At 42.7% G+C, this 9363-nt stretch overlaps 2 long non-coding RNA genes and 1 pseudogene across 2 annotated transcripts; 2 read left to right on the forward strand and 1 right to left on the reverse strand.

The window, feature by feature from the left end:
• Window positions 1-3979: 3979 nt before the first annotated feature.
• Window positions 3980-5824, reverse strand: LOC105358055 (uncharacterized). Its single transcript, XR_013659066.1, has 2 exons — window positions 5229-5824; window positions 3980-4457 (listed from the first exon to the last, which is right to left on the reverse strand). It is a non-coding gene; the product is annotated as an uncharacterized LOC105358055 (long non-coding RNA).
• LOC144995509 (uncharacterized) lies at window positions 5819-6415 on the forward strand. Its single transcript, XR_013659067.1, has 2 exons — window positions 5819-5919; window positions 6019-6415. It is a non-coding gene; the product is annotated as an uncharacterized LOC144995509 (long non-coding RNA).
• Window positions 6416-7697: 1282 nt separating this feature from the next.
• On the forward strand, window positions 7698-8449 carry LOC111948240 (putative non-functional immunoglobulin kappa variable 6D-41 pseudogene; annotated as a pseudogene).
• Window positions 8450-9363: the final 914 nt, after the last annotated feature.

The following is a 9363-nucleotide window of genomic DNA, read 5'->3' on the forward strand; positions in this document are numbered from 1 at the left end:
GCCAATTCCTCCCAGCATGAACACCATGTTCGTTTCGTCCTTGAAAGGTTATTGGTTAACCAATTATATGTCAAAGCTGAAAAGTGCGATTTCCATGTCTCCACCGTCCCTTTTTTGGGGTAAATCATTTAAGCTGGCAACATACGCCCGGACCCTGCTAATATTGAGGCCGTCGCCCAGTGGGAAGTTCCCCAGACCCGTAAAAAGCTCCAACAGTTCTTGGGTTTTCGCAAATTTTTACCGCCGCTGTATCCGTAACTACAGCAGTATAGCGGCACCTCTCACTAAACTCACCTCCATCAATAAAACCTATTCTTGGAACCCTGCTGCCGATTCTGCATTCAAGAAACTTAAATCTCTTTTCGTTTCAGCCCCCATTCTTATTCAACCCGACGTCACCAAGCATTTTATTGTTGAGGTGGACGCCTCAGATTCCGGTATGGGGGCAGTTCTGTCTCAACGGGAAGACAGCACAGGAAAGCTCAAACCGTGCGCTTTCTTTTCCCGCAAACTAAGCCCGGCGGAGCAAAACTATGATGTGGGCAACCGTGAGTTATTGGTGATTAAGTTAGCCCTGGAAGAATGGCGCCACTGGCTGGAGGGAGTAGAACAACCATTCATAGTGTGGACGGATCATAAGAATCTCGCTTATCTCCGCAGCGCAAAATGCTTAAACTCCCGCCAGGCCCGGTGGTGTTTGTTTTTCGACAGTTTTCACTTTACGATCACTTACCGCCCCCAGCAGCCGTAATGTTAAGCCTGACACCTTGTCCCGCAACTATTCCACCATGGAATCCAACTCTAACTCTTCCATCCTTCCTACGTCCTGTTTCATTAGAAATCTCACCTGGGAGATCGAGAGCAAAGTCCAGCAAGCTCAAGGTGAGATCCCTGCCAGAACTTCCTGTCCTACTGGCACTCTGTCATAGTCTCCAACAGGCCTCCCTCTGGTCATCTACTGCCTCTATCCACCCCTAGCCGTCCCTGGTCACATTTTGCGGTGGATTTTGTTATCGGGCTTCCACCGTCTCAAGGCCATACGGTAATTCTCACAGTCATTGACCGTTTTTCAAAAGCCGCTCAATTTATCCCCCTACCTCAGTTGCCCTCTGCCATGGAAACTGCCAATGCCCTAGTCCACCATGTTTTCCGCCATCATGGGGTACCCAGCGACATTGTGTCCAACCGCGGACCGCAATTCACATCCCAAGTGTGGAAGGCCTTCTGCTCCCGGCTCGGAGCTACTGTCAGCCTTACCTTCAGGTACCACTCTCAGGCCAATGGAAAAGCAGAACGGGCTAACCAGGAACTGGAGGCGGATCTTAGATGTCTGGAGGCCCAGAATCAGGAGGACTGGTCCAAATACCTGGTGTGGGTGGAGTATGCCCACAATTCCCATTCCTCTACTGCCACCGGAATATCACCTTTTGAGGCCTCCTTGGGCTACTCACCCCCTTTGTTTCCTTCCCAGGAATTGGATCTGGCAGTGCCCTCGGTCCAGCTTCACCTCCAGCGGTGTCGGGACATCTGGCTGCAGACCGGGGCGGCTCTCCTCCGCACCAAGGAGAGCAACTGTCATATAGCCAACCGTCATTGGGTGGTGAGTCCCAACTACCAGCCTGGCCAGATGGTCTGGTATTATCCGCTCATAACATTCCTCTACAGGCCTGTCCCAGAAACTGGCTCCCAAGTTCATTGGACCCTACACCATAGGCCGTGTCATCAATCTTGTTTGTGTCAAGCTACGTCTCCCTGCTGCCCTCAAGGTGAATCTCACATTCCACGTTTCACAGATCAAGTCAGTCACTGAGAGTCTGCTTTGCCCACATTCCTCTTCCCCACCACCCGCCCGTACCATCGACGGCGCCCCGGCCTTAACGGTCAGTAGGATTTTGGATATCCGGCGCCGTGGGCGGGGGGTGCAGTTCTTGGTGGACTGGGAAGGGTATGGTCCAGAGGAACATTCATGGATCTTCCGTTCCCTCATTCTGGACCATACTCTCATCGACGACTTTTACCACGCCCATCCTGACCGACGTCTAAGACCGCCTCGTGGCAGTCGTTGAGGGGGAGGTACTGATATGGTGCCTATGCCAGCTACTCTCCCCATCCCCCACCTGCTCTGTTCTGGACAGGACCAGCTGCTGCCACTTACCTTCATCACCGCCGTTGCCTCTTAAGGAGCATCTGGACCTCCACTCGACGTCAGTTCGTTGTTCCTCCCACGGTGCTTAGTCTGGCTCGCTCATGTTCCTGTTTTGTTTGCCAAGCTTCATATTACTAATTGCTCCTCTCGTCTTTGCCTCAGGAAATATCTACTATGGATCTCACCTGGTCGCTGTCCTTTGATCTCACGCCGTCTCACCTCTGGAATTCTGCTGCGCCGCTGTTGGGTCACTCCGAACTATTGTCCGACCATGACAGAGACGCCGCTACATTCCAGCTTTTAATCTCCCGCTCTGATTTTCCCGCTCTAATGAACAAAACCCCAAGATACTTCAAGTCCTCCACCTGGAGAGGACGAACTTTTCAACCGACCAGCATATCACAAGATTAAGTTAAAAGAATTCTTCTCATCTGTGATCAGAAGACTCTTTAACACTGTAAACACAAATGTAATCTGCTAAAGTGACTGAGTGTGGAGTCTTTATTCCAGAGTTGTGCTGCTGCAGCTCCTGTAGGCCAAAGATTCCAAGCTGAACATCCAGAGCTGCTGAGAACAGCTGCAGATGACTGACTCAGTGTGTTTGCATATGTGTGCTGCCTCTCTGCTTCCAGCAGTTAAGAGCTCAGTGTTGATCAGTGGCTGTCCAGACCTTTCAGAGACACTGACACACCTGCAGCACAATGAGGATGTCACTGACTCTGCTGCTGGCTGTCCTGGAGCTCCTTGTTCAGGGTGAGACTCTCTGCTGGAAACTTGGATTCATCAGGAAATACACTTCATCACAATTCTTAGATTTCTTTCATCAGGATTCATCTCAATGACTCTTCTGTTTTTCCTTTTTTCCAGGTTCATCAGGTGAAATCACTGTGACTCAGACTCCTGGATCTCAGTCTGTTGTTCCAGGACAAACTGTCTCCATTAGATGTCAAACCAGTTCAGGTGTTAGTGGCCTACTCAACTGGTATCTTCAGAAATCTGGAGAAGCTCCTAAACTCCTGATATATGCTGCAACAACCCGAAGGTCTGGAGTTTCTGATCGTTTTCGTGGAAGTGGATCTGGCAGTGATTACACTCTGACCATCAGTGGAGTTCAGGCTGAAGATTCAGGAGTTTATTACTGTCAGCAGGGTGCAAACTTTCCAATCGCACAGTGAAACAACGTCGTACAAAAACCTCTTTGAGCTAAAGAGGAACTGATCTGACTGAACAGCTCCTCTCAACCTAAAATAACTAAGTTTACTAAAATACTTTTGATAAAAATCTCATTGTTATAAATAAAAAACTATACATTGATTTGATTTGTTTTCATTTTGTCCAAATAAAAAAAAATATATCAGTTTACAAAACTTCCCTTTCCAGTTTTTGCTTTAATGAACATCAAACTATGAATAAAGTATCTTTTTAGAACTAAAAATCTGTGTTTGTGATAAAGAAATTTTGGAATAAAAATGATTTTGCAGGAATTGATGCATTCAATAAATTCAAATCAAACTTCTCACACATGACCTCCGTAATCCTGATGTTACTGAAGATAACTTAAAGTGTGGAGCAGCTAAGTCTTTGAGCTGACAGATGATAATGTTAGTATTTTCCTTTATAAACACAAAAATGTATATAAAAATATGTATTTTTTGAAGCTGGCCGCTTTGACCCCTGTTCTAGATTGTAGCCCACCTTTATCTGACAGTAACAGGATGAACTCCATCAATGCAACAGGAACTAAGAAGTTCAAACATTTATTTTGACATTTAATTAATGTAAATGTTTTAATTAAAATGTATCAATTTGTTAGAAACCACAAATTAAACAACATTAAAGAGTATTTTTTTATTTTGCAGAAAGCATTAAACAACTAACTTTTAATCAAAATGTTTTTATAGCACACAAAGAAAGAAGATTAAAAAAATCAATGCAGCTGAAATCTCAGTAAAAGCAAAAACACAATAATATTGTTCCAGTCAGTCAGGTGGTGACTAGGAACACTGGTTTCTCCACAGAGTCTCTGGGACTGGAGTCTGGGAGTCCTGGGTGGCCTCACAGGTCACAGAGTCCAGCTTCTCCCACTGGTCTGCAGGGAGCCTCAGGGTGCTGCTCCAGCTGTAGAGGCCGTCCTTCTGCAGCACCCCGGGGCTCCTGCTCTCCTCCCAGCTGCTGCTGATGCTGCTGCCGCCCACCTTCCAGGACAGAGTCCAGCCTGAAGGGAAGCCATTGTTGGCCAGACACAGGAGTGTGGCCTTCCCCTCATGCATGGAGGGGGACAGCACTGTCAGCTTGGGGGGAACATGACCCACTGCATGAGGAGACACAAACAAGTTCATGAGAAATCATCCAAAGAGAACAGAAACTCTTCCTGCAGCAAAATGCTGCTTCATTTCTTCAGTTAGTTTAACATTTTTTTTTTCAATCTTTCAGTTCCTTCTTTAGGTGCTGTAACCATGGCAACAGATGAGCTTCACCAATGAACCACATCAACAAACAGGTTTCAGTCTCAACGTAAAATAAGAAAACGATCTTCAAGATATAAACTTATTTCACTTAAGTTTTAACAACCCGACAGAGAAAAAAAACATTTATTTTTTCATGTTTCTGATTTTCCTTGGTGACAAATTAATAAAATCATTTTTTTAAGGATTTTGTCATAACATCGACAAACATTTGCTGAAACAGATTAAAGGTTAAAAATATCTAACAGAGTTTAAAGATTCTGACATGAGACGAGAATAAAAGCAACAATTTGACGTTGATACGTCTTGTTCACTTTATTTTTTTGATTACTTCAAAATACTCACCTATGAGTATTTTGAGATGTTTTAAAACTCACACAATTATATTTTCAAAGTTCCGTATACTTGGAAAACTATAAATTCACCTTTACAGACAGATTAATGACAAATGATTTTCAAATAGAATCACGTTTATCTGCATCTGTGAATGTTTCCTGCATTATATGAAAAAACTAAATCTGTAAAAATCCTACAAGTAGACAAATGTTAGTTTATGGTACTTAAAAGAAATCACTTTTTGTTAAAACATGGATGTAAATTGAAAATAAATTACTTACAATCAACCTCCAGTCTGGTTCCTCCACCAAAAGTCAACCACAGTGATACAAACTAACTGAGTCGTCGTACAAAAACCTCTGACTGCAGAGAGACACGCTCTCTGACTTTGAACACAACAAACTCAACACAATCTGACTGGAAAACACAACTGATTGATGTGAAAAAGGTTCTTACAGAAATAAAAAACATCTATAATATATTTATTAACTAAGTTTAGCTAAATTTTTATTTATGTTTTTATTTTGTAGATAGAAAGTATTCTACCATGTTACCATAGTTACTAATAATAATAGTTTTTTTTCAGCTAAATTTAGCTTAATTTCTACTTAAGTTCATATTTTGCAGATGTAAAGGTATAGTCTAATACGTACTAGTGGTGAAAAACGCATATTATATTTGAGCATTAATCAAAATAAAAAATATCCCATCTGGAATGATTGATGTGAATCCTGATGACAGAGATCCATGTTCCTGTTGGAGTCAGTGGTTGCATTTCCATAGAAACACTTTGCATCAGCAGCTCCATGCTCCAGTGCTCTGGGAGACTTTATAGTCCTGAGAGTTGAAGACTGGATGACTGACAGCTGTCCTTCATCACAGCAGAAGACACAGAAATCCTCCTCCTCCTCCTCAGTCAAACCATGACTTTGATCTGCGTCCTCATCTGGACTCTCCTCTGCTTCATTCAGGGTGAGGAAGATGATGTTTGTGTCATGTGAGAATCATCTGGAGTGCAGCTGAGTTTCTCCTCAGCATCTCATGTTCTTTGTGGTTCTTCTCTCTCTGCAGGTTCTGTTGGACAAAATGTTGTTGTGACTCAGCCAGCAGCTAAATCAGTGCAGCTCAATCAAAAGGTCACTATTGACTGTAAGGCCAGTCAACAAGTAGCTCACTACACTGGTTCAAAATACTATCTCGCCTGGTACCATCAGAAATCTGGAGAAGCTCCTAAAGCTCTGATCGATGTAACATCAGAGAGATTTTCAGGAATCTCCTCCAGATTCAGTGGAAGTGGATCAGGAAATGGAATTGACTTCACTCTGACCATCAGTGGAGTCCAGGCTGAAGATTCAGGAGTTTATTACTGTCAGAGTTATCACAGTATCAACAGTCAGGGTGTGTTCACACAGTGAAAAGTCATCGTACAAAAACCTCCTTCATCAGAATGAACTGAAACTCATTTGAATGTTTCTGCCTCAAGTTCTTCCAGAGACTGAAACACTGACTGATTTACTGTAGACACACTAAACACACAAAGAAAGACACAATTCAAAGACACTTAATGCAATAGTGTAATTTCTCATAAATTCATACAAACAATGAAAAGAAATAACATTTTAGCCCCTTTTTCTGGTGAGAAACACCTATATTGACACTTTTTATATGTGTTTTTGTCTGCAGTTTAAAATGACTCATCCCAATTGAAATGATCAAATGAGTAAACAGTTTATTAAATGTATTGGATTTATTTATGAAACTATTTGGTTTATTCCTAAAGAAAAGTTTACTCTATTTTAGGAGAGAAACAACACAATTTAACATCAACATTCAAATACTGTAGAGTCTTTTTTCCAGGATCTTCTTTTGTCAGAAACATCTTCAGTGACACTTTTTGACCTTTTTTAGTTTGTAGATTAAAGTTACTCATCTCCATGAAAATGATCATGTGACTTGATAGATTGACCACAGTCTACCAAACCTTTTACAGGTAAAGATAATCTGATTTTATTGTCTCTGGGGCTTTTGGTACAGAATTTTCACTGATGAGCATCAAAGGACAGAAATCAGGAAGAGTCCTCTATAAATGTAAAACCCTTGAAATCAGTGGACTGTTTCCATCTCTTAGCTCCTAAACTCATATTGTGGAGAAGTTTCTGACTTTTAAGATCCAATTTTGTCAGCTCCTGATCCCGTAAGTGTGGAGGAGCTGACAAAACTGGATGATGTTTGTGCTCCAAAACCCAAAGCACTGACAGAGCTTCAGACTCACAGTTTTGTGCTTTTCCAGCTCCTGATGCTGTAGCTGTGGAGGATCTTAGAAATGTGAAGATTTACCTCTTTGTGCTTCTAAACCAGCAACCATGGAGGAGCTTTTAGCTTTGGAGGGACGACTTTCTTTAACTCCTAAACCTGTAAATGCAGAGAAGCTCTTTATCTAAAACTCTGTTCTCTTTCAGATCTAAACCCTTTACTGAGGTGGAGCTTCTGACTAGAACGTTTTGCTTTTTAGCTCCTAAACCTGCATCTGTGAAGGGACTACAAATAGTTAAAACAACCTTGTTTTGAATTAGCCTTAATTTTAGCCACATGCCTCACTAAAATAGGCACACATAAATTATTTTATTTGTGAAGAATGATCAGCGATGGGGGGGCTGCCCTTTGAAGAAAGTGTCTATCCGTAAAGGCCAAAACACTCTTATCTGTAATTAAAAGACTCTTTAACACTCTTGTCTGAACACAAATGTAATCTGCTAATGTGACTGAGTGTAGAGTCTTTATTCCAGAGTTGTGCTGCTGCAGCTCCTGTAGGCCAAAGATTCCAAGCTGAACATCCAGAGCTGCTGAGAACAGCTGCAGATGACTGACTCAGTGTGTTTGCATATGTGTGCTGCCTCTCTGCTTCCAGCAGTTAAGAGCTCAGTGTTGATCAGTGGCTGTCCAGACCTTTCAGAGACACTGACACACCTGCAGCACAATGAGGATGTCACTGACTCTGCTGCTGGCTGTCCTGGAGCTCCTTGTTCAGGGTGAGACTCTCTGCTGGAAACTTGGATTCATCAGGAAACAAACTTCATCACAATTCTTAGATTTCTTTCATCTGGATTCATCTCAATGACTCTTCTGTTTTTCCTTTTTTCCAGGTTCATCAGGTGAAATCACTTTGACTCAGACTCCTGGATCTCAGTCTGTTGTTCCAGGAGAAACTTTCTCCATTAGATGTCAAACCAGTTCAAGTATTAGCAACTACATCCACTGGTACCTTCAGAAATCTGGAGAAGCTCCTAAACTCCTGATAAGATATGCAACAACTCGTCAGTCTGGAGTTTCTGATCGTTTTCGTGGAAGTGGATCTGGCAGTGATTTCACTCTGACCATCAGTGGAGTTCAGGCTGAAGATTCAGGAGTTTATTACTGTCAGCAGGGGGGTTACAGCTTTCCGTTCACACAGTGAAACAACGTCGTACAAAAACCTCTTTCAGCTAAAGAGGAACTGATCTGAATGAACAGCTGCTCTCAACCTGTTGGTGCAAATGTAGATTTTCCCATAAATTCTTTGATCTTCTAACATCAATGAATCTACCATAGGAAAACAATGCTTAGCAGGCATAGTAGTAGGTTTAGAGGCTGTCATCTAGACTTAGTTTTTAAAGTTAGAAGACGTTTCACCTCTCATCCAAGAGGCTTTGTCAATTCTGAATTAGCTGGTTCTTCCCTATATCAGGCCTGTCTGAAAAACTAAAAAGGATTTTCATACAATATAACCTCCCAGTTCATCTCAAACCAGTTAAAACTCTCAGAAAAGAAACTTGTTTATTCAGAGGACAAAATTCCTAGCTAAAAAACAGAGTAATGTTGTGTACTCTATCAATTGCAAAGAGAACTGCAAAGAACAGTCTATAGGACAAACCAAACAATCTCTACACAAGCGGCTCTACCAACATCGCAGAGCCAACCCAAGTGGACCTGAGTCTGCAGTGCACCTCCACCTGAAGGCCACAAACCACTCGTTCGAGGACAGTGAAGTCCGAATTCTAGCCAGAGAGAAAGGATGGTTTGAGTGAAGAGTGAAAGAACCCATCTTTGTCAAGAAGGATAAACCTTCTCTTAATAAGAATGGTGGTCTCAGGTTTATTCCTCCATCCATCTACGGCAGTGTTCTGAAACCTAGACAAACTGAACCAGTTCCACCTGGATTGTTAACAGCTGAAAGAGTTTACCAGGTTGGGGAGGGAGTCACTGGCTCCCCGACCCCCAGCTGAGGACAAAGGACTCTTAACGACCCGAAACCATGTAGGCTAAGTTGACAATACCATCCAGTCTCAGGGCTGACTCCTCCCCCATGAGCGCATATATACCAGCTCTTAGACCAGCTAATTCAGAATTGACAAAGCCTCTTGGATAAGAGGTGAAACG

Source organism: Oryzias latipes, chromosome 11 (genome assembly GCF_053564925.1).
Source record: "Oryzias latipes strain Hd-rR chromosome 11, Olatipes_Hd-rR_3.1".
Classification (NCBI taxonomy): Eukaryota; Metazoa; Chordata; class Actinopteri; order Beloniformes; family Adrianichthyidae; genus Oryzias; species Oryzias latipes.